Source organism: Lagenorhynchus albirostris, chromosome 6 (genome assembly GCF_949774975.1).
Source record: "Lagenorhynchus albirostris chromosome 6, mLagAlb1.1, whole genome shotgun sequence".
NCBI classification, from domain to species: Eukaryota; Metazoa; Chordata; class Mammalia; order Artiodactyla; family Delphinidae; genus Lagenorhynchus; species Lagenorhynchus albirostris.
Genome location: NC_083100.1, coordinates 71,781,256 through 71,795,215, shown reverse-complemented (window position 1 = coordinate 71,795,215; position 13,960 = coordinate 71,781,256). Strand labels below are relative to the sequence as shown.

Here is a 13,960-nt window from a genome sequence, read left to right as displayed (position 1 = left end):
ACGCTCAATAGCCATGGCTCACGGGCCCAGCCGCTCCACGGCATGTGGGATCTTCCCGGAACGGGGCACGAACCCGCGTCCCCTGCATCGGCAGGCGGACTCTCAACCACTGCGCCACCAGGGAAGCCCCATTCAGAGATTTTTAATCAATTAAGAGGGGATCATGAAACAGAAGTAAAAATTATAATAGAATAAAGCAAAACCAGGTTTGGATCAAGATCTTACACTATGTGACTTTGGGCAAGTAACTTTACAGATAGATGATGATGACTATGACAAGAGGTCAACAGAATTTACCATGTCAGCCTCTGTGCTGCGCTTTTATTATAAGCATTTTTTAATTTAATATTTACAACACTCCTGAAGTATAAACACTACTCTGCTTTAGAGAGAAAAAAACTGGATCTTAGACTATGTAACTGACTTAAGATCAAAACAGCTATATAAATATTATAGCACAAACTTAAAGGTTTTTCTGACCCAGTTCCTCTTCTTAACCATTATGCATGTTATTTCCCTTCAAATTCTCTGGATGTTGGTTTTCTCATCTGTTATATAAGGGGAATGTAGCACAACCTAAACTTTTCTAAAGTTCATTCTGGCCTTTTAAGATATTTGTATTCTAGTGAGATCTGACTCTCCCCACCCCAAAAAAAGCACATTGTATCAACAGATCTAATCAGCCTCCTTGCTGGAACTTATGTAAGTCAACAAAGTTATCATTACTATATGTAATGTAGAAACTAAAAATCCATACATTAAAACGTACAGATGAAAGGATCACAATGTGTAAGTAAGGTAAATTTGGATATATCCCTGATCTTTATAGTTGATGTCCTACCCCTCTCATATCAATAAAGGAGTAAACTATAACATTAAGCAAGTAAGAGGGAAGAAAGGTAACTAATACTTATAAAAATCCTTTTAAATATATGCATAAATCATTTTCTGCAGATACTGAGGCACAAAGAAGCTGACTTACTAAAGGTCATATACACAGTATACAGCGGCATCAGTACTTGAACTCGCTCTGGTTCTAAAACCTATGCCCTTTCCTAACTACCCTGCTTCTTATGGTTCAATTTTGGATATGCATGTATTAATATCCTTGTTTCAATTTTAATATAAGAAAACTAAAGATACTAATTAATTTAGTTATTTCTGGGGTATTTATGATTACTAGCAACATTTGCTAAATACTCATTTGCTCAATTGGAAAATACATATTAAAGTATGCAGAATACAAGGGAATATATGTTATCAGTTACATAAGAATAATAAAAATTAAGCATCACCAAACTACTAAGGAGGGAGAATCACTTTCAATTAGGATGATTAGGGAAGGCCTCAAAGAGATGATTACAGGTATACAGGGCATTAGAAGGGAGGTTTGATTTCATCAGGAGAAACAAAAGACTGAAAAGGAAAAAGAATATTCTAGGAAAAGGGAATGACATGAATGTAAGTATGGAGACAAAATGTATACTCAAGGTGGAGTATGTAGTTCACATTGTATAGAATGTAGGGTTCTTCTTCTTGAATAATAGGATATTTGTCTGGGAAATATGTTAGAGCCAAACTGAGGAGGGGTCTTGAATACCAAGTTAGAAAGCCTTAATTTGAACTTATAAGAAATGGAAAGTCACTATACATCTTCAGGTAGAGACATAAAAGAATCAGAGCAACGCTTTAATAAAGTTCAACTGAGGATCACATATAGGCTTCAATAGAATTGATGATGGCCAGGAGGAAAAGAGATCATTTAGAAGATCTTGACACTTCAGAGAAATGTAACATAAGGAGTAAAAACAGAAATTCTCTTGAGTTCTGAAGAAAAAAATATACAAGGTATATATTATATATGAATACTCCAGCTCCAGCTCTGAAACAATCTATAATAGCCCCTTCCTAACCACAGCATTCTACTCTTTTAGTTCTTTATCATCTCATTTCACCAGCTTATCTACCTCTAACCAGTCCTTTCTCCATTTTCTCTGAATATATCAGCCCTTCCCTGGCCTCATTTTATTCCAGTCCCATGGTCAACACTTGAACTACTCTCTCAATACCCTCAGCCTGAATCAGTGATGAAATCTACCCTCTTCTTGACACAAGGAGCTAGAGAAAGCCTCACAACCCGTACATTATTACACAGGGTTTCTACTATCAGTCACTTATGAAACTCTCAAATGAATACTTCTTAATTTTTAACTTATTTAACATCTGATAATATTGAACACCACCTCTCTTCCTGAAATTCTTGAATTCAGAACAGTTGCAATTAAGTGTTCCCTTAATATTACCCTAAAAATGTACTGAGAGTTAGCATTTTTTAATTAAAAAAAACACCTTTTTCATCCAATGCTAATTTTAACTTCCTTGATTATAAAACATTAGATGCAAAACAGAAGGTTACTACAGAAATATGTTAATATTTTGTTGTAAACCATTCAGTTAGGGCAATAAAGTTCTGATTAAGAAAAAACAAACAAGCAAAGAGCAACAAATCAGAGATAGCTAAAATGCTCCCTTAGGAAAATGAACATGCCATATACATCTGTAGACTCAATGATGATGATAAAGCCTTTAAAAATAGAATAGAATAAAAGTTGTCTCTGGCCTCTCTGAAAAATGTTAAATTTAACAAATGTACCAGTTTTCCAAAAAAATATTAAAACATTAAGGTTTTATATACACGGAATAACATTTCTGATAATTACTGCTTCTAATGAACAATTAAAACGGGATTTAAGAAGCAGATTAACTGAGTAAATAATTTACTCAATTTTTTTCCTCTGTTACTTAAAAGGAGTTTTCAAAAATGCTGTAAAATTTCATTACTGCAATTCAGATTTTAATAGTTAGAATTTTCTAATAATGTAGATCAAGGCCTTGGATAAAAGTTTTTCTTTAAGTAACATATTTCCTTATACACAGTAGAAATTAACACTTTAAATAAAATTAAAGCGGAAAAGTTCAGTTTCTTAAGAGAACTATCCTTTTTCAACAACTCTCCATATTTGGAAGAATGTTTATAAATTATTTAAATATCAATGAAAAATTTAATCAAGAAGTCTAAGAATCCTTTCAATGCTGTTTTCACAGTCTTTCCTTAATATGTGATTAGACCCAAGTAATTTTATTTTTGTAATTTTTTTCCTAATGTGAAGTCACCTTAAATGTTTCATGCCATATTTTAATAAAAACAAAAACTAAAAAAGATGATGTTCAGATTATGATTCACACTGAAATATGTTAGTATAATTAGGCATATAATTTCAGTTATAAATTAAGTGTATTTTTCATTTAAAATGTTTTAAAATCATCTAAAGAAGTATTTAAATAAGTAGAGTGTGAGATGTGAATCATTAAATGTAAACATTCATTTGGCTCTTGAAAGAAAGAACAACAATCTAAAATCATAAATATTTTCTAACTTAATTCTCATTCTCAGAGAAAACAAAACATCCTTAAAAGCTTAATTATCATTTTAGTCTTACTGTGATCAATGTGGTCAATCTTGTGACATAACTGTTGAGAAATCTGCAATAAAAAAACAGAAATAGCATTCAGCTGAATCATACTTGAGTAAGTGATTTCAGAAACTAAAAAGTTTGTTTAGAATATTTGTCTTTCTTGATGCCATAAGTCATATTTAAATTAATCTAAAATTGTCAGGAAAAGTACAATTGGCATGACACAAATAAGCATAAAACACCTGGAGTTTATTTATAGGTCATTATTTATTATAGTATGGTAAAATATGTTTTGTTATAATCAACAACACCCCAGGGTTAACGTAATATAACATATTAGTAAATAAACTATAGGTCATTTGGGTTAGTTTTATTTGTTTTCAAATATTTACCGAGAGGAGAATCACAGTGTCTTAAATATACTACAGAACAAAAGACAGCCAGGTATTGTTTACCTTTTTCTCTATGATTAGATTAGCAGTGTAGTCTATGGCCAGAACATGATCTACTTATTATCAATTAATAGGAGAAATTGCTTCATGCTAATCCTTATGAACAGTGTCAAAACTATTAAAGATTGAAAATATAATTGGAAAGGAACTATATACTATAAACCCAGGGAAAGTTATAAGTTAAACTATTTCCTAAGCTGTATATGGGTTAGAGTTCTTATTCCTGTCAAATCTAAGCTTTTAGAAATTTCTTAATTAACAAGGTATGATTTAATTTAAGGTGAACTTTAAAATGTTTAGTGTTAAAAATTAATACAATGTTAATGGTGTTTTAAGATTCATAATTAGCTTTCATGTGTTATTTCATCAGATCCTCATAACAATTCCTTCAAGAAGTGGGAAAGAGGTATTTCTCATTATATACTCAGGAAAATAGATATTGGAGAGGATACATGACTTGTCCAAGCACACAGAACTGAGTTTTCCTTGGTTCCTTTTTTATCTCACACCTCCCATCCAATCTATCCTGCCAACCATTCTTCCTCATTCTATCCTTAATTCAAAACACTTATTACTGCTTTTTACCTCACTAGTTCAAGATATTGCTCTCCAATATTACTATTATAGTCTCCCTACTTCTATTCTTAACTTAGCAACAAATATATTAGCTCACAACACTCCCTTACTCAAAACTGTCCAAAGGCTTTTCCATCACGTAAGATAAAATCCATAATACCTACCATGGCCTATTAGTCCCTCTGTCACTTGGTCTCCTGACTACATCTCCTGTCACTCTCTCTCTACTATGTTCCAGTCACAGTGACCTTTTTGATACTCCCCAAACATACCAAACTTGTCCCTCTTCAGGGCCTTGACATTTGCTGATCTCTCAGCCTGCAGGAACTGTTCCCCATATCTTTGCAGGACTGGCTTTCTCATTTCATTCAGGTCTGATAACAAATGCCACCTCCTCAGAGAAGCCTTCTCTTCTCACCAGAGACTGGTTTCAGCTGTAAGCTGCATGAGAGATCACTGGAGCACTAGTATAACAGCTGGAACCCAACAACTACTCAAGAAAGAGCTGCTGAATGAATGAGTGAACAATTACTTACTGATTCCCTACTGCATCCAGCACTATGCCCAGAGGGATATATAAATAAAAATGCTTACAATTTCTATTTAAGGAAAATATGCATTAACAACTTTGTATACATTTTAAAAAGTCACTGCAGGGAGATTTGGGGAAGCTCAAGAAAAAAAAAAAGGCAAAGCTGGGTTGGTGTGAAAGTGGTTGTAGTGAGTTAACAGATGTGATACAATGAGGGTCTGGATAGTGCAGATGAGCACAGAGAGAATGGGAAACCCAAGATACATCTTACATGGAGAAACAAGAGGACTTCATGCTAAATTAAGTACAGGAACGAGGACAGCAGAGAAAGATTACCAGGGACACAATGAAAGAAACCTGTAGTGGTAGGGTGGAGTGACTTTTATTTTGGACAGTAAGTCAGTCCAGTGTTACCACAGGCTATTCAAATGGAGACGCTTCTCAACAACGGGTAGATATTGCGATTTAGAATAGTCCAAGGTTTAAAAACCAGTCATATAAAAAGTACAATTCAAGCCAAGAGAGTTTACCAAGGGAATGAATATAAAGAAAAGACAAGACTATCCAACAGGATTTGGGGGATACCTATAAATAAGGCTCATGGGAAGCAAGAGAGGTGACAGTGTACGGTGTTTTGTTATGTTCTAAGTCCAAGAAATAGAGAAATGGAAAATACACTGAAGGCGAAAGAGGAAAGATTTCTAAGGAGGAGAACATGTTAGCTTTAAACGATGCATGGAGGTATAAAAGAATATAAGACCAGAAACTTATTCTCTCCAAATTATCTGTTCCCACCGTATCAGATCAGATCAGAAAAAGCCTACATAGATGGAATGCATTACTCTCTGTATCCAAAGGCCTGCCTTCAGTGAACTCCTTCCTAGCATTATGCTTTCAACTTCAATTAATACAAAAAAAAAACAGGCTTGTGATGGTAAAGAGTCAATAAAAAGGCTTGTGAGAGAACCAAATATACTTTCTATAAAACTCTGTAATTAAAAAAGCTATTAAATATTTTTAAATAGTTACATTCAAATAAAATAAGTAACTGAATAAAAAGATAAATGTTCCATTTTATTTTTTATTTTCTTGGACAAAAACAAGATAATTAAGACTAAATCTATAATTTAAAATGCATACTTGATTTAAAGCCCTAATCCTTAGAGTATAAAAACCTTGTAAAGGCATTCCTGGGCTTCCCTGGTGGCGCAGTGGTTGAGAATCCGTCTGCCAATGCAGGGGACATGGGTTCGATCCCTGGTCCGGGAAGATCCCACATGCTGTGGAGCAACTAGGCCCGTGAGCCACAATTACTGAGCCTGTGCTCTAGAGCCTGTGAGCCACAATTACTGAGCCTGCATGCCACAACTACTGAGGCCTGTGTGCCTAGAGCCTGTGCTCTACAATGAGAGAGGCCACCACAGTGAGAAGCCCACACACTGCAAGGAAGAGTAGCCCCCCGCTCGCTGCAACTAGAGAAGGCGCGCGCGCAGCAACGAAGACCCAACACAGCCAAAATAAATAAATAAATAAAATAAATTTATTTAAAAAAAAAAAGGCATTCCTTCATCATGGTAGTAGCAATTTTTACACATAACTTACTGGATATTTGCAAATGCATGAGGAAAAAAAATACATGAAATTAAGACGACACTAGAGGTTAAAGTCAGACAAATCTTAGGGCTTCTCATAAAAATCCTGGGTGGCTTTTACAATGAAAAGGTAATTCTTTAAAATCATCTTGAAACTAGGAAATATATTCAAATTAGATATATAAAAAGTAATATTACATTTTATGAAAACATAATTCAACTAATGTATTGGTTATGTACTTTTCCCCCACCAGACACCATCTTAGTAAATATGCACAGAGAAAATCTCAACTATATTTACCAGTTTACCAACTATATTTACTATGTTTCCAGTAATTAGCATGTAACTATCTCTATTTTTCTTCTTCCTCTGCCCCCAAATGGAAAGTCTTTCCTTATCTAATCAATTTTAGCGTACTCAAGACTTCACCTTCACTTGACAACCTTACATAAGTTTCAATATATACAACGTAAGGATATTTATCCCTACCAAGCTTATTGAAAAGGTTCAAAGGAATAAATGAATAAAAAATTTACTGGCTTTTTCTCACTCTATTCAATCTGAACATGAAAATATATGCTAATTAACCCTAAAATTCATTTAAAGTAATAGTCACTAAAATATTTAATCATTAATTCATACACCAGTTTAATGTTTTCTCTGTGTTCTATGCTCATTTCAAGGTGTGGTTATATAATAAAAATTCTCTCTAAAATTTACATATGAAAAGTAATCTCATAAACCATATGCTACTGGTAGGCTATTTCAGCGTTGCAATCTTGGATTGTAGACATGGAAATTCTGTCTTTATCATTCACTTTTTAGAGAATCACAAGTATGCACAATTTGGCATACGTTTTTAAGGTTAATAACAAACTTTATAAAAATCTAAACATGCTTCTACCATCATCTAGCTATTTCAAATCCTGTCTATTATTATTTTTATTACTTGGGGAAATTACTTGGTAGGAAAAAAATCACATGCTTCAATAAGCAATACTTTAGGGGGGAAGGATACTTGTAAATAATAGGAATCTATAAAACTGGAGAAACTGGTAAAAATGTGATCTACCACTAATGGAATACATATCAATATTCATGGGATGTGGGTCCCACAGATAAGGGAAGCCTGACTGTACTATGCTGCTTTATATAAGAGACTTGTGCATCTACTGATTTTGGTACCTGTGGCAGGTCCTAGAATCAATCCCCCACTGATATCAAGGGACAACTCTATTCTATACAGAACCGTGCAATGGAACTTAATGCAATAATGGAAAAGTTTACTATCTGCACTGTCCGATACCCAGCCCATAGCCAAATGTGGCTATTGAGTACTTGTAATATGGTTAGTATGATTAAGGAACTGACTTTTAGATATTAACTAATTTAAATTTAAGTATCCACATGTGGCTAGTGACTACCGTATTAGTGCAACTAGGCATTTCTGAAACTATACTAAGATCAAAGTGTACATTATCCTCCTAAAATATTTGAAATTTTATTTTCTCTATTTTTTTTAGACATAGGGAAAAAACCGTCAACTGTGTTGGGCAGAATATGTTCCATTCAGGAACAGTGCTCCAAATTTGGAGGGAAATTATTTTATCTTCAAATAACTTTCAAGTTTATGTTGGGTGGAAAAGAAGGTTTACTTTATTGCAGAATTCTTAATGTACCATAGTGCTTATAAGAGGAAGTAGTCTTAGATTTTGGAGAACTGAGTTTTAAATCTCTTTAAATTTAAATCTAAATCAGCTGGGTAGAAGTGGTTTACTTCATTTATTCATGCACTGTTATGACTAAAACCTCAACAGAACTTAGAAGAAAAAGAAATTTATTTTATTAACAATTTTAATAGTTCTGATCCTTGGGAACCTCTTTTTCCAACAATTATTTTCCCTTTCTTACTATGTTTTAAGAAAAAAACATGAGCAAGCTTTAACAACAAGACAAGAGTTTTATTTAACTAAGCACGTAATACGGTATGTATGAAAGAAGCCTGCCGTCTAGTCTAGAGTAGGCATATAAATAGAAGACTTTATATAACATTAATATAAGTTTTGTTAAGCAGTTTTGTCAAATTATAAAAGCACCAATCAATTTAGATACTTTATCTACAAGCAACAAAGCTCTAAAGTGATAGAAATCATTTCCTGACCCATACAAACAGTTGACTATGTTGGTGTCTGGCTAAAAGTTGTTTTTCTGATTTCATGGGGGGAAGACATCGAAGGAAAGAAAACAGGCAGCTTGAATGGATAGTTCCAATTCCAAGCAGTATTTTGGTGCATAATACTCACTGAATGCTTTCTGTCCTCAGTTTCACCTGTAGGTCTAAGCAGGGTATTCAGTAAAATATTAGATGTGCATCTTCCCTTAATGTTCAGAGAAGCTGTGAAGGCCAGAGTTCCAATGATTCCTGCCACTGCACATTAATCCATGCAAATTAATCCAATCCCTACCAGATACCAAGGGACGACTGTAATTCAACACCTGCTGTTAGAAAATAACCAGAGCCCACTATCTACACTAGAGATACCCAGGAAGTTAAAAAGTGATTATACCCTCCCAAGAGAAGTCTAGAAATAAAACAAATGATAGTTTCTCATTTTAAAACACCAAACTTTGTCATATCACAACCTAAAACAAAGTGAGCTTCCCCTTAAGAGAACTGCTTTAAGTATTAAAGAAAACCAAAAGCAGAAACAAAAAAGTTGTACATCTCTTTAAGTTCTTAAAGAGATGATTTACCACGATTATAACTTTTTGCCACTCTTTCCAAACTACTACTCTCTTCAGCTAAACTACTTCATACTAAACTACTAAATACTACTTCTGGTAAAACCAAATATAAACAGATAGCATTTAAAAAAGCACTTCTTGGAGAAAACTCTAATTTGAAAAGATACATGCACCCCAATGCCCATAGCAGCACTATTTACAATAGCCAAGACATGGAAGCAACCTAAATGTCCATCTATAGATGAATGGATAAAGAATATGTGGTACATATATACAACGGAATATTACTCACCCATAAAAAGAAATAAAATAGGGACTTCCCTGGTGGCACAGTGGTTAAGAATCTGCCTGCCAATGCAGGGGACACGGGCTTGAGCCCTGGTCCAGGAAGATCCCACATGCCGTGGAGCAACTAAGCCCATGCCCAACAAATACTGAGCCTGTGCTCTAGAGCCTACAAGCCACAATTACTCAGCCTATGTGCCACAACTACTGAAACCTACACACCTAGAGCCCGTGCTCTGCCACAAGAGAAGACACTGCAATAAGAAGCCTGTGCACTGCAACAAAGAGCTGCCCCTGCTCGCTGCAACTAGAGAAAGCCTGTGCGCAGCAACAAAGACTCAACGCAGCCATAAATAAATAAATAAATTTATTTATTTATTTTTTAAAAAAAGAATGAAATAATGCCATTTGCAGAAACATGGATGGACCTAGAGACTACCATACTAAGTGACGTCAGACAAACATGATATCACTTATATATCTATATAAGTGGAATCTAAAAAAATGATACAAATGAACTTACTTGCAAAACAGAAATAGACCCATAGACATAGAAAACAAACTTATGGTTACCAAACAAGAAAGAGGGGAGAGGGATAAATTAGGAGCTTGGGATTAACAGATACACACTAGTATATGTAAAATAGATAAATAAGGTCCTACTGTATAACATAGGGAACTATACTCAATATCTTGTAATAACCTATAATGGAAAAGAATCTATATGTACACTTTGCTGTACACCAGAAACTATCACAACATTGTAAATCAACTATACTTCAATAAAAAATAAATATAAAATAAAACAGCACTTCTTGTATTATCAGTGATTTTACATTTCTTATAAAATTATATTGCCATAAATTACCAAAATATATCAATAATTTCACTATCCTTACTACAAAAAGCTGTCATTCCCTCAAAATATATCATATCCTTCATTCGCAACACTTGTCCTTACTGTTCTGTGTGATTGAAACTTCTCTAGAAGAGTTATAATTCCCACAGGTTAACAAAATTTTTAGATAACTAACATAAGCTTTACTACAATGAAGTTTAGCTAGAACTCAGATGGCAACTTTATAATTTTGCTGATAATAAAAACCACGCAAACAAAGCACAACTGGCTATTAATCTTGGTGAATTGTTTTTTAATTTAAGTATATATAAAGGTGTGTGTTTTTCTAAAGTTTACCACCCTATTCTTCCAACACTAATTAGTACCTCTCAAAGTCTTTACTCCCTCTTCATGGGTTTCTGCTTTAGAGCCATAAATGGGTATCCAGTAGAAGAAGAAAGTGGTAGCACTGTCAAGAGGTTTTGAAACACTCTTGAGGCCAATATATACACAATATCCAAAAATGAACTAATCACTTAGATGAAGTAATATAATGAAGGGCTTCATTTGAGAAAAATTATATGCTGTTTTGGCTGTATTTTTATTTCTCTAACTATAAGTTTTTTAGGGAATTCAACTCAAATTGTAGCAATAGAGAGGTAAAGTCTTTAGGAATTACTATTAACTAAACTAAAATACATTATTTGAATATAAATTTTGGGGAAATTTTAGTTTTTATCTAAATTAGAGTCCATCTCAGTCTTGTCAACAAATGCCAAATGAATAATTTGCCACTGATAAGATTGCCTTGTAAAAAACTACCTTACTCGAACAGGCTAGCAATCAAGACAAACACAAAGCTCGTAGTTTTATAAAGCTTTCATGTACCGTAGCTAAAAGACTTAAATGAAACTATTCCACTCCAAACCTTCAAAGATCCAATTCAGATTATGGCTATGAAGACTTGGTGAAGCAATTAAGCAATCTAACAACATACAATCAAAAAAAATATATAACAGGGGCTTCCCTGGTGGCGCAGTGGTTGAGAGTCTGCCTGCCAATGCAGGGGACATGGGTTCGAGCCCTGGTCTGGGAAGATCCCACATGCCGCGGAGCAACCAGACCCGTGAGCCACAACTACTGAGCCTGCGCGTCTGGAGCCTGTGCTCTGCAACAAGAGAGGCCGCGACAGTGAGAGGCCTGCGCACCGCAATGAAGAGTGGCCCCCACTCGCCGCAACTAGAGAAAGCCCTCACACAGAAACGAAGACCCAACACAGCCAAAAATAATAAATACATAAATAAAAATTAAAAAAATATATATATAACAAAGTTGCCATCACTAATAAATACTAGATTTCAGATAATACACATTTTACTCTTTTCTATTAAAAGAACTTTGCTATGAATATTTAGAGATATTAAGTAATCATTACTACTATTTTACTTTTCCTGAGAATTCTTAGAATGATTTCATCATAAAAAAGAAATCTGGTCTAATGCTTCCAACAGGGACTACATCACCCTGGTCCACTTTCAAAATTTTGGCATACATGCATAAGATACCTTAGGCAATCTCTTAGTACATCAGTTTGCCATGCCATAATTATCTACTTCACAAGGATGTTGTGAAGTTTTAGTTAATTATGCTTATAAAATTTTTTGAGGTATACAGATGAAAGAGAGGTGTAAGGCTCAGATCCAATTAATTGCTATGTACTTGATGAAAAAAAATGCCACTTAAAAGCATTTATTAGTAACAACATGGATGAGATGGAGAAGACTTGGGTAGGAATAAATTTGGTGATGGCGATAGTGATAGTGTTAAGAAATCAAGAATTTGGTTTTGGCAAAGTACCCAAGTGAAAAGTTTCAGAAAAAAACATGACATGATTGACTGTGACAATGCTGCTGGGAAAACACTTAACCTAAGGACTGAGAAATGACCATTGGATTTAGCTAGATAAACTTCACTGGTGCCCAGGACACGAATGTTGTCATCAGAGTGGTGTGGACAAAAGCACTGAATAGGATAAGTAAAGCAGAGAAAGTGCAATGAGGATGTAGAAGCAGCATATATGGAAAACTCTTTGAAAGGGTTTGCTATAAAAAACTGTAGAGAAACAGCACTGTAGCTTGAGGGGGATGTGGGACCTTGAAAGGTTTTTGTATTAAGATGGAGGAATACTACAGCATGTTTATATGCTGATGAGATGGATTTAGGGAAGGAAAAAATGCTGATGGGAAAATTACAAAAGCAAAATCAATGATTACTAAGCACTTAATAAATGTATAAATCTGTCCTTGCTGCTAGAAATGCAAAGATAATAAAGACATGAACTAATTTAATAATTCTACGGAAACTATATTAAAAATGATAGGGGAAAATACCACATATAATTAAATTAAAAATCCTTTAGAAACAATATTATTTTGTAATAGAGGCTGCCATGTTAAAAATATGAAAGCAATGTTGACATATTTTATGATGTGACAGCAATGTCCTTCTAAGCTATACACATGCAGCTGCACAGTATAAAAATAATGCCATACACAGCTCTTATTTGATTATGCACAGTGGGGCTTAAATAGGATTAATGTTAGACAAAAAGTACAGCCAGCAATTTCAGAAAACATCTCCACCATATTTTCCCTTTTCCCTCCTCTGTACTGACTGACCTATTTCCACTTTTGGATTTCCAGCACCATCCTATTCTATAACTTATCACCCTATTCAAAACAGAAAGCAATTCATATTATCAATCATTATATTGATATTATCAATCATTTTATACAATTATCAATCATTTATACAAATGTTTATCAATCATTTATACAAATGTTTATCATTTCCAAAGTTCCATTCTTTTTGCTTATTACTTCCTACCATTTTCCCCTGCCTCCTTAAAAAAGTTAAAACTTAGATAGTTATAAGGAATTTGAAAGTTATAAAGACAGTTACTAATTACATATTAGGGTAAATTAATCTAGATAAGTTTCTCAAACACATTTGCATTTCAGGCTTTTTTTCCCTCTAAGTATAACATCCTTTATCTCTGTATATTTTTATACCCTGTCTTGTTCTAAAATATGAGGTAATAAACTAAGATGAGGTAAGCTACTAATAAGGTACATAATATTCATAATAAAAATAAGAACCTGAGAGTGAAAAAAATAAGATCAGGCCAAGAGCTTAGTTTCAAAACTGCATGCCATAAGGCCCTGTACTCTATGTTGCTGAAGGATGAAATATATGTCTTTGAGTTTCCTGTTAACCAATGCAAAGAAGAAATGATTGTCATATGCAGCTTTTGCTTGTATATATTATTCACAGTACTCATAAAGTGAAAAGAAATAATTTTCTTAAAGAAAGCACAGCTCTTTTTGTTACTGTGACCTGAGGAAAGTCGTTGTATTGAGTGGTCAAAAATATTCCAGCAATAAACAAAATAATGAGTTTTTTG

At 34.0% G+C, this 13,960-nt stretch overlaps 1 protein-coding gene across 1 annotated transcript in view; it reads right to left on the bottom strand.

Moving 5' to 3' along the window:
• BAZ2B (bromodomain adjacent to zinc finger domain 2B) overlaps positions 1–13,960 on the bottom strand; it is a 390,367-nt gene that overhangs the window by 213,000 nt on the left and 163,407 nt on the right. Inside the window, exon 5 of the mRNA XM_060152812.1 lies at positions 3,501–3,543. The gene's annotated coding sequence lies outside the window, so the exon portion shown is untranslated. The remainder of the gene's footprint in view (positions 1–3,500; positions 3,544–13,960) is intronic.